Source organism: Schistocerca serialis, chromosome 3, assembly GCF_023864345.2.
Source record: "Schistocerca serialis cubense isolate TAMUIC-IGC-003099 chromosome 3, iqSchSeri2.2, whole genome shotgun sequence".
Lineage (NCBI taxonomy): Eukaryota > Metazoa > Arthropoda > Insecta > Orthoptera > Acrididae > Schistocerca > Schistocerca serialis.
In genome coordinates, this window is record NC_064640.1 from 1,014,426,009 (window position 1) to 1,014,453,537 (window position 27,529).

The following is a 27,529-nucleotide window of genomic DNA, read 5'->3' on the forward strand; positions in this document are numbered from 1 at the left end:
GGAAAACGACTTCTTACTGCCCACAGATCTGAGAAATATCATAAAACTTGTTGGTCTAAATTGACAGCTGTGTGAAGTGCTCTCATGCCCATTCCAACAGTCAAGTACGGCACTTGGCTCAATGATGGTCTTTACGATCTAGCTGCTGCCCTTTCGCAATCTGATGTGACTAAAGAGATACTGGCGCAATTAACTGAATTTATTATTTTCTTACAGAGAGATGTCCTTAGCAGAATACTATCCTTCACCCTTCTCAAGTCCTAAACTGGAAAACATATATGACAAATATGATTAGCAGAGACTTCTTACAAAGCGAAAAAAGTCAGTATTTGCACTAGGTTTTCACTTGTTCGTCGAAGAAGTTTTTAACCCTACCAACTGAAGTGTGTTTCTTGAGGTTCAACTGTGTCTTTTGGAACTGCTTGTTGTGATATAAGTCCAGGATCTCAATATTCGGTTTCCGTTGAACATCTTATTGAAAAAGGTATTTAATGAGTAGAGTAAGAGATATTCTTACAGAAACTGTAAAACCTAACACCCCCTATACAAATAAATGCATATGTTCCCCCCCCCCCCCCCAAATCATACGAATCATAGCACATCCACCATAGCCGCATTTCGACTGGTGATTCTCGGGTTTCCCACTGTAACTACGTGATGATAAATTCTTTGAGAAGAGCAGTGAATGTATTTGTATTCGTTGACAGCTGCCTTTGGGATTTACAAATGCTTTTAAAATTGGTAGGGGTAACTAAAACGTCGTAACGTAATCTAGTTTTTACCAAATTTGTCGATTTGTTAACTTGATGCTCATGAGACTTGACTTCTCACAAATTATAATTACAAAAGAGTTTCGAAATTGTGAAGTTAGCGGCAATCTCTAGGACAAATTTTGGGAAGCCTTTCTCAAACGTACAAACGAAAGTCGTGCAACAGGCTGGTTTCGTATCCAAAGCAGCTTTCATCCTACCGGAGATCGACGTATATAAATCTTCAATGGCGTTAGGAGAGTATAGGGCTTTTATTTTTATAATACAAATCTCAGTGGCTCGATTGTAGGCAGTGCTGGCGATTTTTGTCATCGAAGATATGTTCTTTCAACGTCGTGCTCATCAAATCACTGGACATTTCCGTCAATGGGGATGGGGGCATTGTCATCTCTGAAGATGTATTCAGTTTCTGGGAACTATACATGCGACTCTGAATAAACACGGTAACCTAAAACTGTTTAAGACCTCAGGACTCAATAATAATACAAAAAGATATGAGCGCCCAAAACTACACTCCTGGAAATTGAAATAAGAACACCGTGAATTCATTGTCCCAGGAAGGGGAAACTTTATTGACACATTCCTGGGGTCAGATACATCACATGATCACACTGACAGAACCACAGGCACATAGACACAGGCAACAGAGCATGCACAATGTCGGCACTAGTACACTGTATATCCACCTTTCGCAGCAATGCAGGCTGCTATTCTCCCATGGAGACGATCGTAGAGATGCTGGATGTAGTCCTGTGGAACGGCTTGCCATGCCATTTCCCCCTGGCGCCTCAGTTGGACCAGCGTTCGTGCTGGACGTGCAGACCGCGTGACACGACGCTTCATCCAGTCCCAAACATGCTCAATGGGGGACAGATCCGGAGATCTTGCTGGCCAGGGTAGTTGACTTACACCTTCTAGAGCACGTTGGGTGGCACGGGATACATGCGGACGTGCATTGTCCTGTTGGAACAGCAAGTTCCCTTGCCGGTCTAGGAATGGTAGAACGATGGGTTCGATGACGGTTTGGATGTACCGTGCACTATTCAGTGTCCCCTCTACGATCACCAGTGGTGTACGGCCAGTGTAGGAGATCGCTCCCCACACCATGATGCCGGGTGTTGGTCCTGTGTGCCTCGGTCGTATGCAGTCCTTATTGTGGCGCTCACCTGCACGGCGCCAAACATGCATACGACCATCATTGGCACCAAGGCAGAAGCGACTCTCATCGCTGAAGACGACACGTCTCCATTCGTCCCTCCATTCACGCCTGTCGCGACACCACTGGAGGCGGGCTGCACGATGTTGGGGCGTGAGCGGAAGACGGCCTAACGGTGTGCGGGACCGTAGCCCAGCTTCATGGAGACGGTTGCGAATGGTCCTCGCCGATACCCCAGGAGCAACAGTGTCCCTAATTTGCTGGGAAGTGGCGGTGCGGTCCCCTACGGCACTGCGTAGGATCCTACGGTCTTGGCGTGCATCCGTGCGTCGCTGCGGTCCGGTCCCAGGTCGACGGGCACGTGCACCTTCCGCCGACCACTGGCGACAACATCGATGTACTGTGGAGACCTCACACCCCACGTGTTGAGCAATTCGGCGGTACGTCCACCCGGCCTCCCGCATGCCCACTATACGCCCTCGCTCAAAGTCAGTGTTAAAGACTGCGATGGAGCTCCGTATGCCACGGCAAACTGGCTGACACTGACGGCGGCGGTGCACAAATGCTGCGCAGCTAGCGCCATTCGACGGCCAACACCGCGGTTCCTGGTGTGTCCGCTGTGCCGTGCGTGTGATCATTGCTTGTACAGCCCTCTCGCAGTGTCCGGAGCAAGTATGGTGGGTCTGACACACCGGTGTCAATGTGTTCTTTTTTTCCATTTCCAGGAGTGTATTACAAAATCTCCACAATATTTCATAGTGGGAAGGAAGCAATCAGCATTGATGCTTTCGCTCCTGTTCTCCATTCGTAAAAACGTGCTGAGGTTAGACACACTACATGTTTCCATTGGTAGCTCATCCAGATTTTGCATTCGGTACACTCTTTGACATAAAACTCGACCGGCGGCCGGCCGCTTCAGAGGCTAAGTCCGCGCCGATCGCGACATGGGACAATAAAACTGGCCAACTCGCTAATTCTCTAAGTCCGGTTATCTGCACAATCTGGCAACACTGCAGACTGCGGCACTTCCAGGAGGAAAACTTGTCCCATGATAGAGAAACACTAGGCTGATTACGCCTGTGGTCTAGCGGTAGCGTGCGTTGTTCCTGTTCGTAATGTCAGTGGATCGAGAGCAGCTGGCATAAAATATTTTTATAGCCTCTTCTGTCTGAATGCTGAAGACGTGAATGTAATGGTAGCGCAGATTCAATCTATTTCGCTTTCTGACACACCGATATCAAAATTTTATCCAGTAACGATTTTGCGGCAGATTTCCTGCAGACTGTCCTCCTCTGGACGCCGTATGCGGCAAAGCTCCGGGATCCATTTGCTGGCTACCGGCAGCGGCCGTGGCGACAGCAGCGGCGCTGTACTCCCCCGTTCTTTATCGAAAGCGCCTGCTCCCGCTCATCGCTTTTGATGATTTAAAACGCTTTATTATTAAATGTTGCTCCACAGGAAATTTCTACGATTTCCATTCACGCTCAAAAGCAACGGAGACAGACGCCCTGATTAGTAGGCGGGTATTATATTACATTAATCGGCAAGAGCTGAGTATGGCCCGAAATTAATTTTATAGACTGGGACGAAATTAAACCACCTCGCTACATTCGATGAATTTATAAATGCTTCATACCTCGTTTCTTTTCCTTTCAAACTCAATTATTTGTGCAACTTTTGGTCAATGTTCGGATGTTTTCGTCAAGCTGGGGTGAGCGTCTGTGGTGTAAAGTGTATTACAGTTCTTGTTTCATTCCTTATGGTAACTCTATGCGATAAACTGTGTGAATACCTTGCAATGCATGCTCTGTAGCAGCGCAGGAACACTGCACATTTGGAGTTCCATGTATGGGTTCATGAAGTATTTAATGTTGATCGGAAGTGATAGTTAAGGTCATCAGATTTAGACCAGAAAAATTTGTCGTTTTGGAGGTTTCAGAGAACGGAAAAGAATTGCTAACGCCGGTGTTAGAAAACGTCTACAGTTAAATGCTATTGCAAAAATTTAGAAGAGGGGAACTATATTAATCAACATGTGCACTTCATAAACAACCTTCTGACATGTTAGACCTATATGACGAACAAAACTCAAATTTATATCGTTGACAGTCGCTTTGAATCTTTTCAGGATCTATTTTACAGTGAAGCACCTTGGCATTTGCAAAGCAGACATCCATGATATTAACTTAATTTACTAAGTCGAATCGGACGAAGATTGATTTTTAAAGGCATTCTTCAGATTTCGTATAAAGAATTTTTACTAGCCGTTTGCAACTCCATTAATTAAAATGGAAAATAAAAGTTTGTAGTCAGCGGCTTCCACCGAGATTGGAACTGCTATGTCATACAGTACGACCACCGCAACGCACAAGGGAACCTCTTTTTTTTTTAATTTTGCTTTTTCCTTTTACTTTTTTTGACGATTACCCCTTTTTTCTCTCTTATTTTAAAGCCCCTTAGGAAAATGGCAATAAAAAAAGAAACTAAGTGCCACCGCCACTTTTCAACCTATAACAAAAAAAAAATCTGGTCCACTTCAGGCGTTGGCTCCTGACTAAACCTATACCAGGGGAAATATGGGAATTCAAGGTTAGGGCTATCATTACAAACAAAACAAAATCTTCCTTTTTCTGAATTTTATTTTGATTTTGATTTTTGTTTTGTTTATTTTTGTTGTGTAATTGATCAGACGCCTTCTGCGCCCCGCTCAACAGCCACGTCATCTCGAAATTGGTGTGTTCCGTTCAGTAGTTCAGAAATGTTCATTGGTTCAAACTGGAAACCTCCTTCACTCTTGGCTTAACACATTCCAGCTGCGAGGCGGGTCGTGGAAAGCAGTCCCAAGGAAGTTCGAGAAAAATTGTCTGTATTTTGGGTGGCGGACAACGACATAATGACGGTCGTTGAGGTATGTCCAAAAATCGAGTACAGAGTCTACAGTTTGTCCAACTAGGTAGTGAATGGCATGTCCGCGAATCCAATTCACAGCATTGGTCTTTGTCCGAGGAAAATAGTCACGTCCCGGAACTAATAATGAAAGGGGAGTATTCCGATTCAGAATGTCCCGCGTTAGAAAAGCCACAATATGACGAATAAGCTCTGAGCTAACGACACACTGGCGACCACAGACGGACTATAGTCACTGCGATGTTGCCTGAGCCTCAAAACGCAACCTTAAAACACACAAACAGGTGTTACTTATGTGAAGAACACCGTTCTTGGAGTCCAGAAATTAATTATACTTTCTAAGTGTCTCATCTTACAGTGGATTCTATCGTACGAGTCTTCGATGTGGAAAACGAATGTCAAGTGAATTTAGCGAGGTAACGCCGGCCTACACCCGGAAGTAAATGCACTATCAGAGTGTTGACAAATACTTGCTACGACGCTGCCATTTCTCGGTTCTCTTACGAGGCAGCTCTTCAGCGAAATGCTTGCAGTGATTCTCCGATATGGTCCTTCAGAGTGGAGACGCGCGCGCACGTTTGGTTTTTATGCGGCGTTCTCCCCTGATGGTTTCTGACGTCGCCTTGTGGGCTATGTCTACATTTGAGACATTCAATTATCATTAATCCAGAATGATACAAGTTTCAGCTTCCAGCGTGGAAGAAGGCTGTTGACGCCGACATTATATCATTTCAACGTAGGGAAAGCAAAACCGGTCATTCAATGTTTCTCATTCAACATAAAGCATGTGAGATAATTTTCCGTAACGTTCAAGTAAGTAAAAATACATCTGAAGCTTATTCGAATTGAATATAATGTAAGATACCAAACGCTTTGCCCTCGATGTCGAATTTGTCCACGTGCAATCTTTTGCAGCATACAAAAAGAATGTCATGATTACCACGAGAATGAAGAAATATGTTGGTACGGATGGAAGCAAGGAGAGACGCAGTCAACAAATATTCGATTCTTCATGGCATTCATTTCATTTGAGACGTAAGAAGAGTTAAAGCGGGATATTACTTTCGTTAACACGAAAGATATGCCGCACATATTGATAACGAGGAAGTCTGCGTCTTCATACGTTTCCTCCTTGAAATCTGTATGCTCTCTTATATACTAAGTAGCCTGATCATTGTTTCAGTAATGTTACCCTCTTGTTTGACCCCGCAACGATGAACAGATTCCAAATGCATGTCTCTGTATGAAAGTAGCTGTTCGAACCCTTCCTGGGTTGCTTTTTGTGTTTTATTGCTTGGAATTCCTGAAGCAGACCACCGTGCCTTCTCCCCTTGTGGGTTAGGTCTCAAAACTAAACCGCTTTGTATCCAATGGCATAATTTATTCAGACAGCATCAGCACAAGACTGTCAAACAAAGCCTTCCATTTACAGTTGCAACACTCTAACCAGCACTGACCGAAGTGTAATCCACGGTCATGGTCCGAAATTAGCAGCTGTCTGCTACTGTGGCAAAGTCCGTACTACACTTTCGATTCCGCAGCACCATTTTATCTGGTAACACTGTGTAGTTGCAGAGTTGTGCCAGCATGTCTGTCCTCACACTGTCAACTTTATGTATCTCACTTCTCCTGCAGCGTTGATCACGAGGAGCAGAAGTAAATGAGTGTATTCTGCATGACGTAACATTCAGTTATCCCTTCTTTCATAGCCACTCTTCATGTGCATCGATACCAAATAGGAATGTGAAAACTCTTGCGAGTGAGAGAATGACAATAACAATCGTAACAAGAACAATCAAATAATGAATGATTTTTATTCCAACGCAGAACGAGAATGGCTTTAAATATAAAAAATCTATATCTATATCCATATCTATTGATCTTTGAGTTGGCACAATGCAAATATATTCTTAGCATTTAGTTACTGAATTTAGTTCGGGATGTTTGCAGAGAAAAGGAAAAGTCGGTACTTCTCGCTAGTGTAATATAATGTGAACCAGCAACTACCCTTTCCTTAGAACACGACTCAAGCAGGTCCCCAAGTAGGTACCAAGGCACTGCTGCATTCTGTTCCCTGACATTGCTCTGATAACGGTTAATGCAGATAGTTCCGATTATGAAATACAAAACGTATTGCAGGTTAGTTCCTAGGATAGTAACATTAAATTTGCGTTGTAGACGGCACATGAACGTGACGACTATCCATATTACTCATCAATATAAAAAGACAATATTATGGGAATTTAGCAGGCTTACTCAACATGAATTCTGAAATTGGTTGACTGACCGCACAGGTGCTAACCGTCGTCAAGAGTATACGATGTCCTAATCGCATTAGGAATATGAAGATCGTCTTCGACAGCTCGCAACTTTCACATTGCTATCTCCACCCTACTCCAGACAGCCCTCGGTGGAGTTGCACTAAGTTGCCGATGCAATGTAAGGCCTTCAAACCGACAACAGAACACATATTGAAAAATACAAGCAAGTTCTCTTGCAGCGTAAGCTTATTGTAACTAATCTAAAAATTATTGGACAGGAACATTGTCCTATTCAAAAAAAGCTGTCCAGCAGGTCCTCTAATCGCTCCATGGTACAGTCGTTTGACTATTGAAAATGGTTCCAACAAGTCACCACTAGAAAACACTGCTCTGTACCGCAATAACTCTAGATGTAAAGTAATACCACGGTACTACAAATATCAGGGAACACCTTATCACAGATAAGACTGTCCTTAAGGCTTGTAAGCTCACATTTATTACAATAAATGACATACTTGAAATGTTACCACTCTCATTATTACGTCAGATTGGTAATGCACGTAGTAAGTTCGTCGTATTCATGATTTCCTCTTCAAAGTAACATACCGTACTTATTATTTAACACAAAATGACATTAAAAATTTAAGTTATTCATGAGCAGCTAGTTGAGAATATGTATGAACTTCAAATGACACGACGAACCGTCTTGTTCCGCATATGGATTCAAACCCAGCTCATGCAGACTAAGCAAAGATTTCGTTACTGACGGAAACTAACAGTCATTCCTGATTAAGCATACAGAGAGTGATATACCTCGATTTTAGACAGTATCAGTTAGCAAATATCAACTTTAAATTGCATAACGCAAACATGTTTAACAGACGCGAATTCCTACCCATCATCTATTGTCCCTGTTAACGAACTACGAGAGATGTTAAATATTGCTTCTTCACAAGTAACTTACTTGAAATGTCGTGAGGTAAAGCTTTGTGTTGGACACGGATTCGAACCCAGAACCTAATCGGATTGCTATCGAAGCACAGTCAAATGTGACATATCAGATTTTCGCGGCAGTAGCTAGATGTTTCAACTGAAATGACGAGACGAAACATTAAATTTTTCCTTCCCAGGACTCCTACTCGGCACCTATCGCTGTTATATTCTAGAGAAAACGAACGTTAAATATGGGTCTGTTGCGCCAGCAGTGATATGTGAACATGTTTGAACTAGAAATAATATGACGAAGAGTTCAGCGCTCACTGGGAATAGAGCCCCACACATATCGTTGTTGACTACACACAAAGAGACGTCAGCTACCGAATTTTTCTCCACCAGCTGCTCAGAATAACATCTTGAACTTACAGTCATCTCGCAAATAGTTGTGTGTCTCACTGGGAGTTAAAAACGTCAGATATCGTTAGTGTTGACAACGAATGAAAATACATTAAAAATCAAAATTCTTATCCACCAGCAGATAGGTGTTCTCATGCTAGAGCTTGATAATACATAATTAAATCTTTAGTGCCGGTCCAGGATTCGATCCCATTCACGCGTAATATGTGGAGATGTTGAGGAATCTGCAGTTTTGAACAAACAACAAATTGTAGCCGAGCTGTATTGTCACGAAGGGATCAAATTCCGCGTTAAGGGCGGTCTGAGTTGCATTCCCAGTTCAGAACCAATCTTATCGACATACAGAAGCTCAGATAAAAGATGGAATAAGTGTCCTGTGACCATACATAGCGTTTGTTTCGTCACTTGAAATAAATAACTAGTATAAGGAAGGTTACTGGTGATAGAGTTTCTACATGTCGCCACTCCAGACGTTCTTGTGGTTCAACCGTCTACTTGGTAGAGAAGGAAAATCATCTTTAATGTGAATTTTCAGACCACACTGCCATTACATCTTCTTCACTTGGTGTAGCCAGGAGACAATGGACTCTGTCTCTCCCTATCTAAAATCATTGACAGAAGTGGGAATCCAACCCAGACTGTAGGTATAACAATTACCATCCTTCCAACAGACCACGAAATCCTATTCTCTCATTTTTCTATCGTAACGCCGTTGCGCCACACTGGATGAGAATTTTGACACACAGGCGTCCTGTAGTAATTTGCACCATGTACAGTAAATTCATTTACTTGGTTGACCGAATCACCATGAACTAGCTGCCTCGGCTACCCAGTGCATACATTCCACTCTATATTTTGTAATCACCGAAATAAAATCACGTAACCGCCACCTACACAGAACTGCCAACAGTGTAGCATGCAGAAGTTTAAATAGGAAGTGTTCCTTTCCACTTGAGCTATTCTATTGCGCTATCTGTTTGTAGAAAACGTCGTTCAGTAAAAAAAAAAAAAAAAGAAAAGCTGTAACTGTTTGTCTCTCAGAAGTCAAGACCTGGCCATATGCATAATCTCACAGTGCTGTGGAATCCAAAAGTTCTGGAGGAATAGTTGTCGAGCTCTGGAGCAGTTGTAGCTACGTGTCAGCTAGTAGCGTAGATAAGATGTCGCGAGTTCGAATACATTCAGTGCTACATTTTTTAAAACGCAATTCTGCTGTCTGCTGAAGTTGTCAATCTAATGGAACTTTGAACATACTTCCGTTCACTTCGCAACCCAAAGTAGTCGCATGTGGAAAAAGGTCTAACTACTGTGACATTTTGTTCTGTTCAGGTTTAATAGACAGCAGGCAGCAGATGCATCTCAATGCGTAGGGAGAGCGCATCGTGCCATAATATGTCAGAAAAGTATTTTCTACATTAGATGTCGTGTGGTAGTGAGATTTTATTCTTCTTCAAACTTTGTTTGACAGCTTTAACTCAGAACAAGTTTTCTACATGCATGTAATCAATGAACTGCACGTGCATTGTCATACTGTCATAGATAACATCAGAGAATTCGCATATATCGTTGATGATTAATTTCTCTCTCATGTTTACTATTGTTTTAACAACACTAAAGGAAACATTACGAAAATTGTGCACTGTATTATAAGAAATGAAATAAAACTAACCACGATAACCTTACGACGAAAGTATGTCTTAATAAAACCGAGTATCTGTACACAAATGTGCCTCTATCGACACGAATTAGTAAAATACTACTCACTTAGATTTTGATTGGGTCTGTGTTTCATTGGTATGCTGTGTCGTACTCAAGAGGTATGCAAATGTGGCATTTCATAAATATAGTTACGTATTCCTAGAAACCCAAAATTCGCTTGTCAGCAGCGGAAAGAGGCGTTACCTGTTGTGCAGCATTGTAAGTTTTTCAACATTGCACTATGAGCCGAAAGTATTTTCTTGCGATTTCCTTATTGATGTTTGATCCGACTCCTTGTAGCTCTTTCACAGAAGGGATAAAAACGTTGCAGTCAGTAAGACTGGAACTGCAAACCATAACAGACGCTTTTCCACAGGTCAGCGCGTTACCACAGAGCTGGCGAAGAGGTATGGGTCTGAGCTTCCTCTTACGAGAGCAATAGTGACTAGAACTCGTAAACCGCTATTTAAAGGTCGAGATTAGTGAGATTTCCACCTGCAACGACTTTCCTGGGCTTAAAACCGTAAATATACAATTTTTTGTTACCCTTCAAGCGATAATAACTCAGATTATTCAATGGAAATGACAGGTAAAATCAAGTGAACTTTGAGGCTTAATTCCGTGCACACCAGGAAGTAACTCGTCGATCACAGAGTTGAAAAACATACGTTGCCTTGTTGCCAAATCTCAGTTACAGTACCAGCAGGAAGAAGACGAACCGATGTGATCCTACAGCGGTCTGGGAAGTGACCATAGCTGGTGTCTCCAAGTCGCGGCTGCTACGGCCTGGAATACGTAATGCGTCTGACTCGCTTACTGTAACTAGGTTTAGGGACTGGAGCGTAGTTACTAATAATACTCAGAACTGACTGCAAACTAAGCATCATAAATCAGTAACTCTCATTGTTGTTTTTATATTTCTTTAGTAAGTGTACTCAAAACTAAGAAACTCATTCACAGGCGTTTTCGTGCCTCGCCGATAGTCGAGCACAACAAACAAATAAAAATAAAAAAGAATGTTTATGTGTGTGTGTGTGTGTGTGTGTGTGTGTGTGTGAGAGAGAGAGAGAGAGAGAGAGAGAGAGAGGGAGAGATAGAGAGAGAGAGAGAGATAAAATAGAATGAGAGTGTAAAAAATTGTTGTAAAGAAATTGAATCATGGTATTTAAAGAAATCTTTCATTGTAATGACACGTTCCACATCATTACGAAATGTCGTATTCATGATCTATGGAACAAGAAGTAATCTAATGTAATGTAATCTAATCTAAATACATCATATTGATGACTAGCCATAAAGAGTCATGAATTACCGATATTTTTGCCAATACCAGTAACCAAATCTAAACTTGAAAATAAAAGACGACAAGTTTTGTAATAAACCGTGACTCCTATCAAGACCCCTTCGTCCCTGTTATCTAACCACGAAAGATGTCTGATGTACCTCCATTCTGAAGTAACAAAGTGTTCATGCATTTAAAGATGAAGTGCATGATGTGAAGTTCTGTGACGGAGATACAAACCCAACACGTAATCGGATTGTTAACTAAGAAAAATCAAATGTTACGTATCGGTTTTTCTTACGAGCCGCTAGGTGTCTGAATCTAAAATAAGGATACAAACTTTTGTGCCTAAGAGACAATCGAACTGCACACCTACCGTGCATCCACGAATGTAGCTTAAGTATCAGTTTCTTACTCACGAACAGTAAGATGTGCGTGTTTGACCAGAAATAACGACACCTGTTGCGATTGTTGGCAACACATGAACAGACATTAAAAATGCGCGTTAATTTTCACTAGCAGGTGGGTGTGCACTTGATAGAGCTGGAAATGAAATTATGAATATTTTCGTACTGGATCAGGATTCGGACCCACATATTTACCTTTGGAGGAGACCTAGAGAAGACTACAGTCTTGGGAAAAGGAACGAAATGATTGAACTATACTGTTCCGAGAGATTCAGATCCTCGAAAGAGGAGATACGAAAGCGAATCACAGTCCAGCACCAAATTTTTCAAGGTCTCTAGTTCAATCAAGTACAAGTAAACTAAGAGCCCTGTCTCTTAAAATGGCTATCGGTTCATCAAATAAAATAAAATTTGCTAATGTAAGTAAGCTTACTGGCGACTGTATTTCTGTTTACAATGACTTCCGCTATGTCATTTCCCAACGTAAACTGGCTCTGCCCAGTTGGTAATGAAGGAACGTGATGCTTAATGCTGATTCTGGATTATAACGTCTTTCTCTTGAGGTTACCAGAGGTAAAATAAATCTGTTTGTGCCTCTTAAAAGCAAATGCCTGAACCCACGCATTGGACCTGTGATAGTTCGTTCCAGCAGACCATTGTGGCCACATTTCCCAGCCCCTGGAGTGTGCTGTAACGGATGATGAGCTTAGCTTACAAAATTAATCACGGTGGAAAAAATGCGAGTCTATTAAGTGGTTAAGTAGAAGCAAGCTTCTGACGCAGAGATTATGCTATTCTCATGTCAGCAGGATGTAAAGACTCTTCTAGGCATCATAGGCTGGATGTGAAGCCATTTTGATTTTTCACAAGTTCAGCAAATGGGATCGAATCCTGGACCGGCACTAAAGATTTAATTATGTATTATCAAGCTCTAGCATGAGAACACCTATCTGCTGGTGGATAAGAATTTTGATTTTTAATGTATTTTCATTCGTTGTCAACACTAACGATATCTGACGTTTTTAACTCCCAGTGAGACACACAACTATTTGCGAGATGACTGTAAGTTCAAGATGTTATTCTGAGCAGCTGGTGGAGAAAAATTCGGTAGCTGACGTCTCTTTGTGTGTAGTCAACAACGATATGTGTGGGGCTCTATTCCCAGTGAGCGCTGAACTCTTCGTCATATTATTTCTAGTTCAAACATGTTCACATATCACTGCTGGCGCAACAGACCCATATTTAACGTTCGTTTTCTCTAGAATATAACAGCGATAGGTGCCGAGTAGGAGTCCTGGGAAGGAAAAATTTAATGTTTCGTCTCGTCATTTCAGTTGAAACATCTAGCTACTGCCGCGAAAATCTGATATGTCACATTTGACTGTGCTTCGATAGCAATCCGATTAGGTTCTGGGTTCGAATCCGTGTCCAACACAAAGCTTTACCTCACGACATTTCAAGTAAGTTACTTGTGAAGAAGCAATATTTAACATCTCTCGTAGTTCGTTAACAGGGACAATAGATGATGGGTAGGAATTCGCGTCTGTTAAACATGTTTGCGTTATGCAATTTAAAGTTGATATTTGCTAACTGATACTGTCTAAAATCGAGGTATATCACTCTCTGTATGCTTAATCAGGAATGACTGTTAGTTTCCGTCAGTAACGAAATCTTTGCTTAGTCTGCATGAGCTGGGTTTGAATCCATATGCGGAACAAGACGGTTCGTCGTGTCATTTGAAGTTCATACATATTCTCAACTAGCTGCTCATGAATAACTTAAATTTTTAATGTCATTTTGTGTTAAATAATAAGTACGGTATGTTACTTTGAAGAGGAAATCATGAATACGACGAACTTACTACGTGCATTACCAATCTGACGTAATAATGAGAGTGGTAACATTTCAAGTATGTCATTTATTGTAATAAATGTGAGCTTACAAGCCTTAAGGACAGTCTTATCTGTGATAAGGTGTTCCCTGATATTTGTAGTACCGTGGTATTACTTTACATCTAGAGTTATTGCGGTACAGAGCAGTGTTTTCTAGTGGTGACTTGTTGGAACCATTTTCAATAGTCAAACGACTGTACCATGGAGCGATTAGAGGACCTGCTGGACAGCTTTTTTTGAATAGGACAATGTTCCTGTCCAATAATTTTTAGATTAGTTACAATAAGCTTACGCTGCAAGAGAACTTGCTTGTATTTTTCAATATGTGTTCTGTTGTCGGTTTGAAGGCCTTACATTGCATCGGCAACTTAGTGCAACTCCACCGAGGGCTGTCTGGAGTAGGGTGGAGATAGCAATGTGAAAGTTGCGAGCTGTCGAAGACGATCTTCATATTCCTAATGCGATTAGGACATCGTATACTCTTGACGACGGTTAGCACCTGTGCGGTCAGTCAACCAATTTCAGAATTCATGTTGAGTAAGCCTGCTAAATTCCCATAATATTGTCTTTTTATATTGATGAGTAATATGGATAGTCGTCACGTTCATGTGCCGTCTACAACGCAAATTTAATGTTACTATCCTAGGAACTAACCTGCAATACGTTTTGTATTTCATAATCGGAACTATCTGCATTAACCGTTATCAGAGCAATGTCAGGGAACAGAATGCAGCAGTGCCTTGGTACCTACTTGGGGACCTGCTTGAGTCGTGTTCTAAGGAAAGGGTAGTTGCTGGTTCACATTATATTACACTAGCGAGAAGTACCGACTTTTCCTTTTCTCTGCAAACATCCCGAACTAAATTCAGTAACTAAATGCTAAGAATATATTTGCATTGTGCCAACTCAAAGATCAATAGATATGGATATAGATATAGATTTTTTATATTTAAAGCCATTCTCGTTCTGCGTTGGAATAAAAATCATTCATTATTTGATTGTTCTTGTTACGATTGTTATTGTCATTCTCTCACTCGCAAGAGTTTTCACATTCCTATTTGGTATCGATGCACATGAAGAGTGGCTATGAAAGAAGGGATAACTGAATGTTACGTCATGCAGAATACACTCATTTACTTCTGCTCCTCGTGATCAACGCTGCAGGAGAAGTGAGATACATAAAGTTGACAGTGTGAGGACAGACATGCTGGCACAACTCTGCAACTACACAGTGTTACCAGATAAAATGGTGCTGCGGAATCGAAAGTGTAGTACGGACTTTGCCACAGTAGCAGACAGCTGCTAATTTCGGACCATGACCGTGGATTACACTTCGGTCAGTGCTGGTTAGAGTGTTGCAACTGTAAATGGAAGGCTTTGTTTGACAGTCTTGTGCTGATGCTGTCTGAATAAATTATGCCATTGGATACAAAGCGGTTTAGTTTTGAGACCTAACCCACAAGGGGAGAAGGCACGGTGGTCTGCTTCAGGAATTCCAAGCAATAAAACACAAAAAGCAACCCAGGAAGGGTTCGAACAGCTACTTTCATACAGAGACATGCATTTGGAATCTGTTCATCGTTGCGGGGTCAAACAAGAGGGTAACATTACTGAAACAATGATCAGGCTACTTAGTATATAAGAGAGCATACAGATTTCAAGGAGGAAACGTATGAAGACGCAGACTTCCTCGTTATCAATATGTGCGGCATATCTTTCGTGTTAACGAAAGTAATATCCCGCTTTAACTCTTCTTACGTCTCAAATGAAATGAATGCCATGAAGAATCGAATATTTGTTGACTGCGTCTCTCCTTGCTTCCATCCGTACCAACATATTTCTTCATTCTCGTGGTAATCATGACATTCTTTTTGTATGCTGCAAAAGATTGCACGTGGACAAATTCGACATCGAGGTGCAAAGCGTTTGGTATCTTACATTATATTCAATTCGAATAAGCTTCAGATGTATTTTTACTTACTTGAACGTTACGGAAAATTATCTCACATGCTTTATGTTGAATGAGAAACATTGAATGACCGGTTTTGCTTTCCCTACGTTGAAATGATATAATGTCGGCGTCAACAGCCTTCTTCCACGCCGGAAGCTGAAACTTGTATCATTCTGGATTAATGATAATTTAATGTCTCAAATGTAGACATAGCCCACAAGGCGACGTCAGAAACCATCAGGGGAGAACGCCGCATAAAAACCAAACGTGCGCGCGCGTCTCCACTCTGAAGGACCATATCGGAGAATCACTGCAAGCATTTCGCTGAAGAGCTGCCTCGTAAGAGAACCGAGAAATGGCAGCGTCGTAGCAAGTATTTGTCAACACTCTGATAGTGCATTTACTTCCGGGTGTAGGCCGGCGTTACCTCGCTAAATTCACTTGACATTCGTTTTCCACATCGAAGACTCGTACGATAGAATCCACTGTAAGATGAGACACTTAGAAAGTATAATTAATTTCTGGACTCCAAGAACGGTGTTCTTCACATAAGTAACACCTGTTTGTGTGTTTTAAGGTTGCGTTTTGAGGCTCAGGCAACATCGCAGTGACTATAGTCCGTCTGTGGTCGCCAGTGTGTCGTTAGCTCAGAGCTTATTCGTCATATTGTGGCTTTTCTAACGCGGGACATTCTGAATCGGAATACTCCCCTTTCATTATTAGTTCCGGGACGTGACTATTTTCCTCGGACAAAGACCAATGCTGTGAATTGGATTCGCGGACATGCCATTCACTACCTAGTTGGACAAACTGTAGACTCTGTACTCGATTTTTGGACATACCTCAACGACCGTCATTATGTCGTTGTCCGCCACCCAAAATACAGACAATTTTTCTCGAACTTCCTTGGGACTGCTTTCCACGACCCGCCTCGCAGCTGGAATGTGTTAAGCCAAGAGTGAAGGAGGTTTCCAGTTTGAACCAATGAACATTTCTGAACTACTGAACGGAACACACCAATTTCGAGAAGACGTGGCTCAACATATTACCAGCGGGGCGCAGAAGGCGTCTGATCAATTACACAACAAAAATAAACAAAACAAAAATCAAAATCAAAACAAAATTCAGAAAAAGGAAGATTCTGTTTTGTTTGTAATGATAGCCCTAACCTTGAATTCCCATATTTCCCCTGGTATATAGGCAGCTCTTGGGGTAGGTTTAGTCAGGAGCCAACGCCTGAAGTGGACCAGATTTTTTTTTTTTTGTTATAGGTTGAAAAGTGGCGGTGGCACTTAGTTTCTTTTTTTATTGCCATTTTCCTAAGGGGCTTTAAAATAAGAGAGAAAAAAGGGGTAATCGTCAAAAAAAGTAAAAGAAAAAAGCAAAATTTAAAAAAAAGAGGTTGCCTTGTGCGTTGCGGTGGTCGTACTGTATGACGTAGCAGTTCCAATCTCGCTGGAACCGCTGACTACAACCTTTTATTTTCCATTTTAATTAATGGAGTTGCAAACGGCTAGTAAAAATTCTTTATACGAAATCTGAAGAATGGCTTTAAACATCAATCTTCGTCCGATTCGACTTAGTAAATTAAGTTAATATCATGGATGTCTGCTTTGCAAATGCCAAGGTGCTTCACTGTAAAATAGATCCTGAAAAGATTCAAAGCGATTGTCAACGATATAAATTTGAGTTTTGTTCGTCATATAGGTCTAACATGTCAGAAGGTTGTTTATGAAGTGCACATGTTAATTAATATAGTTCCCCTCTTCTAAATTTTTGCAATAGCATTTAACTGTAGACGTTTTCTAACACCGGCGTTAGCAATTCCTTTCCGTTCTCTGAAACCTCCAAAACGACAAATTTTTCTGGTCTAAATCTGATGACCTTAACTATCACTTCCGATCAACATTAAATACTTCATGAACCCATACATGGAACTCCAAATGTGCAGTGTTCCTGCGCTGCTACAGAGCATGCATTGCAAGGTATTCACACAGTTTATCGCATAGAGTTACCATAAGGAATGAAACAAGAACTGTAATACACTTTACACCACAGACGCTCACCCCGGCTTGACGAAAACATCCGAACATTGACCAAAAGTTGCACAAATAATTGAGTTTGAAAGGAAAAGAAACGAGGTATGAAGCATTTATAAATTCATCGAATGTAGCGAGGTGGTTTAATTTCGTCCCAGTCTATAAAATTAATTTCGGGCCATACTCAGCTCTTGCCGATTAATGTAATATAATACCCGCCTACTAATCAGGGCGTCTGTCTCCGTTGCTTTTGAGCGTGAATGGAAATCGTAGAAATTTCCTGTGGAGCAACATTTAATAATAAAGCGTTTTAAATCATCAAAAGCGATGAGCGGGAGCAGGCGCTTTCGATAAAGAACGGGGGAGTGCAGCGCCGCTGCTGTCGCCACGGCCGCTGCCGGTAGCCAGCAAATGCATCCCGGAGCTTTGCCGCATACGGCGTCCAGAGGAGGACAGTCTGCAGGAAATCTGCCGCAAAATCGTTACTGGATAAAATTTTGATATCGGTGTGTCAGAAAGCGAAATAGATTGAATCTGCGCTACCATTACATTCACGTCTTCAGCATTCAGACAGAAGAGGCTATAAAAATATTTTATGCCAGCTGCTCTCGATCCACTGACATTACGAACAGAAACAACGCACGCTACCGCTAGACCACAGGCGTAATCAGCCTAGTGTTTCTCTATCATGGGACAAGTTTTCCTCCTGGAAGTGCCGCAATCTGCAGTGTTGCCAGATTGTGCAGATAACCGGACTTAGAGAATTAGCGAGTTGGCCAGTTTTATTGTCCCATGTCGCGATCGGCGCGGACTTAGCCTCTGAAGCGGCCGGCCGCCGGTCGAGTTTTATGTCAAAGAGTGTACATAGATGAAATCTTATTTCCATTCACCTAATTCACACGAGGTTTGACAATAGCAACTGTGCGGTTTTTTTCCGTATATTTGTTGCACTGTTTTCGTTGTCGCTGTAGGGTAAATCCAGGGGAGGCGCCGCATGCGGTATAGAATGCGCACCCCTCGTAGATTCGCCAAATACCGACACGGTGTGCGCGTATCGCTACTGCAGCTGCTCAGTGGACGTCAGCCCATAATAAAAGTGCATACGTTTCTATCGAGTACGTTTTACATACGCTGTGGGGGATAACTGAAGTATTCTATAGGGCATCCTTTGATTCTTGTACGGTCATCTTAGCTGTCGAGGTCATGAATTTATAATGTGCTGCGTCTCTTCCCTACAGATGGGGATACATACCGCAATAAATTCGCTTTACATATGCCGGACGTTTTTTCGTTAGCGATAGTTGCTGCACATATCAAATAACAGTTTTAAATAAGCAAAAACCTTTCTTTTTTGTTTGCATTCCGTTCAAATGACTTAGAACGCATTTTTGGGTGTTCACACAGTCTCACGAAGATCAATGCACAACATTATTCAATATTTCCGAATATATATATCTTAGCCAGTTGCTTAAAATTTATTCGCCGGATATTGGCAAAATAAGTATATCCAACTTGTAAATCAAATTATATCTTTAATTTTTAGAGTAAAGTTCCTAAACAAAGTTTCTAAATATTGTTTCTGTTATTGATTTAATATTTCACTATGAATTTTTGAGTGTGTTGACTAAAGATAAGTGGATTATACGTCTTAGTTTTAATGTTTTAACTATCCATAAGTAAACTAGCTATCTAAAGCAGTGAAACACCTAGATATATAAATATCATTAAAAACTGTTTTGAACACTTCATCGTTTTCTCTTCACCTCACAATATATTTACAACCTAATTTGTATTTATGAGTATATATATATATATATATATATATATATATATATATATATATATATATATATATATATATTGCTCTTTTGTAGGATGCGGCATATCGCCCATAGCATAAAGGATGGACGCGGCAATGTAAAGATGCTTTCGTGGTCAAATATTATGTTTAAATGTTACATTGAAAAAAGTCAAAAAAATGTATGTCATAGAAAACTGGTGTGTTTATTGCACCAAAAAAATTCTGAAAGTGCATCATGGGACTTCACATTAGCGAAGTTGAAAATGAGCGCCTTCTCTGTCGGAATTACCCCACTTTTTGCAGACACATGAATTTCAGAAATGACTATCATAAGAGTGGTTATTTAATGAGAGGTAAACACCGCCTTTAATGCATTTCAGTCTCTGCCAGTAAGCTCAACTTATGTTCTGTTACTGAGATTAGCCATTCCCGAAAGAGTTATTTTCATTTATACAACTACTATGTAGTCACATACAATTTACCTTCTCTGGAAGGATAACGTCCGACAATAGAAGATCAACAAACATACTCATGATCAAAAACTCAGAATACTACAGTACAGTTAAAAGAGTCAGCTTTTACGGTATTCCACATGAGCGGGTGTACTCAGCGACTGTGTCACTGCTGATAGCCGTACAGTGATAGAAATCTAGATCTGCAATAAACGGATTATAACAACTGACTGCTGTGCATTTCTCAAGTTTAAAAGAGTCAGTATCAATGCGTTATAAACAACGCAGAAATGAAGTGTTTGTACCGGTATGTTTATATCATTTTGTTCATTTCCGTAAATCTTTCTAGCGGTAGCGGTAGCGACTGATCGCATTCCTAGCAAAGGAAGCAATGCTGGATAATGTCATCTAATAGTATCACTTTTTATGGCTATTTCAGAGCGACATTCCAAATATAATGTGTAACAAGAGGCACCACACGTCTCCTAATGCTAAAGGAAACACTATTTGTGTCCAAATTACAACGCGGGCACTAATTTCCATCACCCTATGCCGATTCGCACATCATGCTCTCATTAGAACTGTACAATAAATTGCCCAAAGAGATTAAAGAGTTTATTTATCGAGCAAAGCAGCTGAAAAGATATCTGTTGAGCAACACATTCTATACAGTGATGGATTGATTACTTAGATAGTTCAGAGTAGGGTTTTGGTAAAACATGTAACACAAGCAAATAACAATAACAATAATAATAATAATAGTACATGTATCACTTCTCGTAACATATTCTGACAAATGTAACAAATGTAACACAAGTAAATAATAATAATAATAATAATACGTCTATCACTTCATATAACATATTTACACAATACACATCAAATGTACTCGCAATAGCGGAAAGGGACTACCATCGATTCTAGAATGTAATGGCGACAATGTAAATTTGTGCCGGACTGGGCCTCGAACCCGGATTTCCGGCTTATCGCGAGCGGTCGCCTTACCAAGTGGCTATCCGTGCACGGGTCACTGCCACACCCAAACTTTCACATGTCGTCAACCAGGCGTCTACGACCGGTACTCGTACATCCATTATGAATATTCCCGTACAGGTCAGACATTGTACATGAAAATCGCTTGCCCGGTATCGGCATATAAATACATTATTGTAGTGCCTATGTTATTCTGATCACAAAGTTTGGGTCTGGCAGCTAGTAGTGCACGCGTAGCCAAATGGTAAGGCGACGCTCACGATAAGCGGGAAATTTGGGTTCTACTCCCGGTCCAGCATAAATTTTCATTGTCGTAATTCCATTCTACAGCCAATGGCAGTTATTCGTCAATTGCGAATGCATTTGATATGTTTCATACGGCTGTGGTCGCCGTAGTGCTTCTTATGTGGCTCCAACATTCATCGTCCACTTGCACGTCTGTTCTCCAAATGATAGGTAGGTGTGCAGGCAGTATACACTGCGCAAGTATTGTAATTTTCAGAGCCGCCGTCTGTTCTACGTATGCACGACACGTGAGCTCTGGTCGCCTGTTACGATACGTGGTAGTTCGCAACACGGCCACGGTGGCGTTTCGCATAGTCCCCTGTTTGATTCGTCGGAGTAATACAGCGTTGCGAGAGAGGATTCCAGTTAGAAGGTATGAAACACTGGCCTGTCCTACCCTCGCAGCATAGAGGTGGTGTCCCACGTGCCATTGTGTAGCATGTCGTAAATTACGATTGTGTGCCCATTCCTATATTCTTCCGATTACAGCACCATGGATGCTTCAGACAAAACGTATGTAGATTTTGCCGTAATCTGCAACAAAACGGGGCCCCACTGAAGATATCAAAGTTGCCCCCCGCCACCCACGCAAGGCGTGAGGTGGCGGTCTAGTGTGGTATTGTTGGATGTCCCCCTCTGAGAAAAGCACATTGGAATTATAACTTTTTTGATATGATGTGTAGTTTTAAAGATATTTCAATGTCTTTAGTTAAAATGGTCATCTTGTAGGTGAGATACGTTTCCCGTTTCACTGATTATTCTATCAAATCTTTTGAAACAAACTATCTTAAATAGTTTCACGCCAGTCCTCAGTTGGCTGAATTCGGCGGCAAAATAGGAAGCCTACCTATAAGCAGCATATTATTTGCTTCAACATCCGGTGGCCAACCTTTGAGATCTTACAGTACTATAGCAAAGTACCAGCAAATCTCCATTGTTGAATGAGCTAGCTGTGTAGGCAGTTCACTTCTGTATATACTTTATTACTAGCTACAGTATTTTTTTGGACTAGGCCTATATTTATTACTGTATAATTACCATTTTTACTGTTTTCATAGTGTTTTTAAGCAGTATGATAGAAATGAAGGTTGTACAATAAACAATTCGGTGCAGTTCAGTTGTATAGTTTATATACGAACTTCAGCATGCTGGAGTAGCTGTGAGTCAGCAACTTCTGTTGATCAGTACGGCGATAAACAAGTCCAAAGTAGTAAATTTTACTTTTTTTATTCACTCTATGTGTAATTTGCACATTTTTGACATGGTCTTCTTATATTCGGAAATACCATTTCTGACTTTGTTACGATGATTTGAAAACGGATCTCTGCCCGAAACTACTGATCGAGTGAATAAAAACAGTAAAATTTCCAGCTTTGGACTGATTTTTCGCTGTACTGATACAGTTTATTGATTTTTTCCCTGCCCCACCAATGAAAATGGGCACCAGTTGCCACCGACTCACAGCAACATTATCTTACCTTACGATAAACACGTATTTCGCTGTAAGGCTGTACTGTACATTACACTTTCGTACATTTTTTTATTGTGTCGACTTTTTCTTTTCGCGTTATTTCTATTTTAACATGGAACAACACTTCAGACACCATTTAGAGTTGAAATTAAAGTTTTACTGTACCGTATCGTGATGTTATCAGCGAACATAAGTGTTCCTCTGATAATCCGACGTTTCTGTGTTCCGACCATGCTAGAGCTAGAGGTCCCGTACGGGACGGATTAGCGAGGTTCTATTGCGCTATTTTTAGTGTATCGTTTCCTAATCTAATACCCTTAGTATTACCTGACTTAATTCGACCACATTCCATTGCCCTTGTTTTGTTTAGTTGACGATCGTCTCACGTTCTCTTTTCACGACACTGTCCATTGCATTCTACTACTCTTCCAAGTTCCTTGCTGGCTCTGACATAATTACAACGGCAAACCTCAAAGTTTTTATTTCTTCTCCCCGAACTTTAATACCATCACCAAATTTTTCTTTGGTTTCTTTTACTGCTTTCTCAGTGTACAGATCAAACAACATCGGAGATAGGCTAAAACCCTTTATCATTCCCTTCTCAACCACTGCTCCCCATTCATGCCTCTCGACACTTGTGACTGTCGCCTGGTTTCTGTACAAACTGTAAATAGCCTATCGCTCCCTGTATTTTACCCCTGCTGCCGTCAGCATTTCAAAGAGTGTGTTCCAGTAACATCACATGTTCAATATCTTTGTTAAAGTGATCTACTGATGAATTAAACTACTAGTACTACATTAAGTTTGAGCCGCCAGTGTTTCAAGATCCTCGTGCTGGACAAACGGTGTTGGTGGTGACAAGAGTGCTTCTGAAGTTCTCTTCAAATTTAAGAATACTCTTAGACGGGGCAAGCTACGAGTGTCCACTACAGGTGTACAGGGCAAGTTGCCCCCTTTCTTTCAGTACATTTCTAACACTGTGTTCTAAAAAGACAACGTCTGACCACACATTGCGTGGAGGATCCAAGACCTCTTCTAGCACAACAGATACCACGCACACAATACCCAGTCTCTGTCCTGTGTCGCATTTCACCCACTGACTTGTACAAGATACACTATCTGATCAGAAGTTTCTGTTTACTTGTAAGTGGACGTTAAAATGGAGTGTGTCCAACCGTCTCCTTTATGATGGCTTCTACTCTGCTCGGGACACTTTCAATGGATGTCTGAGTGTCTGTGGAGGAATGGCAGCCTTTTCTTCCTCGAGGGCCGAAACCAGAGAAGGTAGTGATGTTGGACGCTGAGCACAGACCATGTTCTAGCTCATCTCAAACGTATTCCATTGGGTTCAGGGTGGAACTCTGGCCAGGCCATTCAACTTCAGGAATGTTATTGTTCACAAACATTGCCTCACAGATGCTGTTTTGTGCCAGTGTGCATCGTCTCCGAACCGTTCTTATACTATATGCAGTACACAGTGCTGTAAAATATGTTAACACCCGTCCGCATTGAGTGTTTTCTTACATGCATTTAAGGGGACGACACACTAACCACGATAAACACCGCCATGGATATAGCGTGACATTTCTCCAAATCGCTTGTTTGCAGTCATCAACTGTGTTGGGTCCGTAGGCGAATGAGGTGACACACACATATCTGTATATTTTTTTTAAATGGTTAAAAAAATGGTTCAAATGGCTCTGAGCACTATGTGACTCAACTTCTGAGGTCATCAGTCGCCTAGAACTTAGAACTAATTAAACCTAACTAACCTAAGGACATCACACACATCCATGCCCGAGGCAGGATTCGAACCTGCGACCGTAGGGGTCACGCGGTTCCAGACTGAAGCGCCTTTAACCGCACGGCCACACCGGCCGGCAAAATGCTTAAAACAACAGGATATTTATTTACACTGTTTACAAGATAAAGGTATTATATCCTTGATAGTAACTGTTCCAGCATTTTCTGTTATAAAACTATGATCATCGACTAGTAGTTATCGTGTACAGTTACTTGTCAGATTAGTGGCATCGTGCTAAGGTCCTTCTATTTTCACTGCGAGACTTCAGAGATCTGGGGCAGCGTTCGGTGTGTGGCATCTTAAACAGCCGCTCGGAAGGCTGCATTTGTATGCTGTGAGTCGAAGCGTAGGTGGCGTCCTTTGGTGGCGTCCACAGCGCCACCCATCAGAAGACGGCTTTTGGGACAGCGAGGCCCACGGGAGGCAACACACGTAACTGCATGCTTGACAAGCATGCTTGCGCAAGCATGCTTGTCAAAGTATGTTTGTGTGTGTGTAGGGTAAATTTGCACAAGCATCAGGACTGTAGAAGAAGATTGATGCTTGATCGAATTTCGATTACGCATGTTTGTGCAAGCGTTCAAGTGCGCGTATGCTTGAGCAGGGAGGCTTTTACAAGCATTTGTCAGTGACTTGATTTAATTTTTATACAGTCCTGTTAAATGACATTCTGTGCAAAGGTTGTACTGTAATGTAGGTCAAGTCAAAGAATACAATATTACATGGATGAAGAGAGAAGAAAATCAACATTACTGTGAGACAGTTTTCGTAGTGCGTCTACTACGAATGGTTATGGGAATAATACATTTGTTTCTTTACCCACTCTTTACTCCACATATCACGTTTTCTTTTGTCTTTTTTCATAACACAAGCAAAAAGGCTGCCACAGCCAGCCCATCGTCGGCTGAGCTCGACATTTTCTGGTGAACAAACAAATGCTTGTACAAATATGCTTGAACTGTGTGGAAGCACTAGGAGTTTGTGCATGCTTGCTCAAGCACGGCCGCCCGGAGTGGCAGAGCGGTTCTAGGTGCTACAGTCTGGAACTGCGCGACCGCTGCGGTCGCAGGTTCGAATCCTGCCTCGGGCGTGGATGTGTGTGATATCTTTAGGTTAGTTAGGTTTAAGTAGTTCTAAGTTCTAGGGGACTGATGACCACAGCAGTTAAGTCCCATAGTGCTCAGAGCCATTTGAAGCATTTGAAGCTCAAGCACGCTTGCGCAAGCGTGTTTGTCAAGCTTGGAATTACGTGACTGGCCACCTCTTGTCTCTTCTTCCGTGGCGAGCGGCGCGCCATAGCACACTCTTCAGTGGCGTCGCTCGTCATACCGCCTCGGGCGTCTCTTAGCAGTGACTATGGAAATTTACGGCTTATGAGGTGTTACTACATCATTGTACCCTTCTCTTTTTAACTTCCTACTCACAGACATTGTGCTAGATGGACTGCTCACAAGTAATTCCTTCCACTGACTTCGTGCGACTTCTTGCAACCGTTCTTCACAATGCTGACGGTCCCTGTCCGCCGGTATATGAAGTTTGCCTTGTCTTGGTTTAGCTACGGTTGTTCCTTAGTAGTTTCCAGTTCACAATGACGTCATCAATAGACGAGTTTGGCAACTTTAGAAGGGTTGAAATGTCCCTGATGGATTTGTTTCGCAAGTGACTTTAGTGACTAGTTCACTTTCGAGGTCACTGCGCGACCCACCCTGCTGTCACTGCTTCTCTACTGGCAATTCTCCCCGCCTCCTTTGATACGGTCGGGTCCGCCCCTTGTGATATTTAGTGGTCAATTCCGCATTACATACGGGTGTCTGGATTCTTTTGACCAAATACAATAGTGCATGTCCATTCGGCAAAGTAATCTACTGGTTTTGCAGCCACAGTCAAAAAAAGGTGCATTTGGATCGTGTTGAACAGAAGGCCAACCCAGACACATATTTACGCCGTTTTTAATTCGGTGAGACGAGATGCCACAGTTCTTATTGTATATACACGAAACATTGATTTCGTGTTAGTAATATGGGTATGTTGGTCTGAAACTACCTATTCATATGCCTTATTCCTTGACTTCCGGAAAGCGTTTGAATCGGTGCTCCACTGCAGACTCCTAACTAAGGTACCAGCATATGGGATTGGTTGCCAAATATGTGAGTGGCTCGAAGACTTCTTAAGTAATAGAACCCAGTACGTTGTCCTCGATGGTGAGTGTTCATCGGAGGTGAGGGTATCATCTGGAGTGCCCCAGGGAAGTGTGGTAGGTCCACTGTTGTTTTCTATCTACATAAATGATCTTTTGGATAGGGTGGATAGCAATGTGCGGCTGTTTGCTGATGATGCTGCGGTGTACGGGAAGGTGTCGTCGTTGAGTGACTGTACGAGGATACAAGATGACTTGGACAGGATTTGTGATTGGTGTAAAGAATGGCAGCTAACTCTAAATATAGATAAATGTAAGTTAATGCAGATGAATAGGAAAAAGAATCCTGCAATGTCTGAATAGTCCATTAGTAGTGTAGCGCTTGAAACTGTCACGTCGATTACATATTTGGGCTTAACATTGCAGAGCGATATGAAGTGGGACAAGCATGTAATGGCAGTTGTGGGGAAGACGGATAGTCGTCTTCGGTTCATTGGTAGAAGTTTGGGAAGATGTGGTTCATCTGTAAAGGAGACAGCTTATAAAACACTAATACGATCTATTCTTGATTACTGCTCGAGCATTTGGGATCCCTATCAGGTCGGATTGAGGGAGGATATAGAAGCAATTCAGAGGCGGGCTGCTGGATTTGTTACTGCTAGGTTTGATCATCACGCGAGTGTTACGGAAATGCTTCAGGAACTCGGGTGGGAGTCTCTAGAGGAAAAGAGGCGTTCTTTTCGTGAATCGCTACTGAGGAAATTTAGAGAACCAGCATTTGAGGCTGACTGCAGTACAATTTTACTGCCGCCAACTTACATTTCGCGGAAAGACCACAGAGTTAAGATAAGAGAGATTTGGGCTTGTACA

At 41.7% G+C, this 27,529-nt stretch overlaps 1 protein-coding gene across 3 annotated transcripts in view; it reads right to left on the reverse strand.

Moving 5' to 3' along the window:
- The window catches only part of LOC126471475 (protein Malvolio), a 393,678-nt gene that overhangs the window by 170,405 nt on the left and 195,744 nt on the right, over window positions 1–27,529 (reverse strand). The window contains exon 3 of one of the 3 annotated variants that reach the window (XM_050099674.1): window positions 10,865–10,931. The exons of the other annotated variants lie outside the window; for them this stretch is intronic. The gene's annotated coding sequence lies outside the window, so the exon portion shown is untranslated. The remainder of the gene's footprint in view (window positions 1–10,864; window positions 10,932–27,529) is intronic. 3 annotated transcript variants of the gene reach the window in all.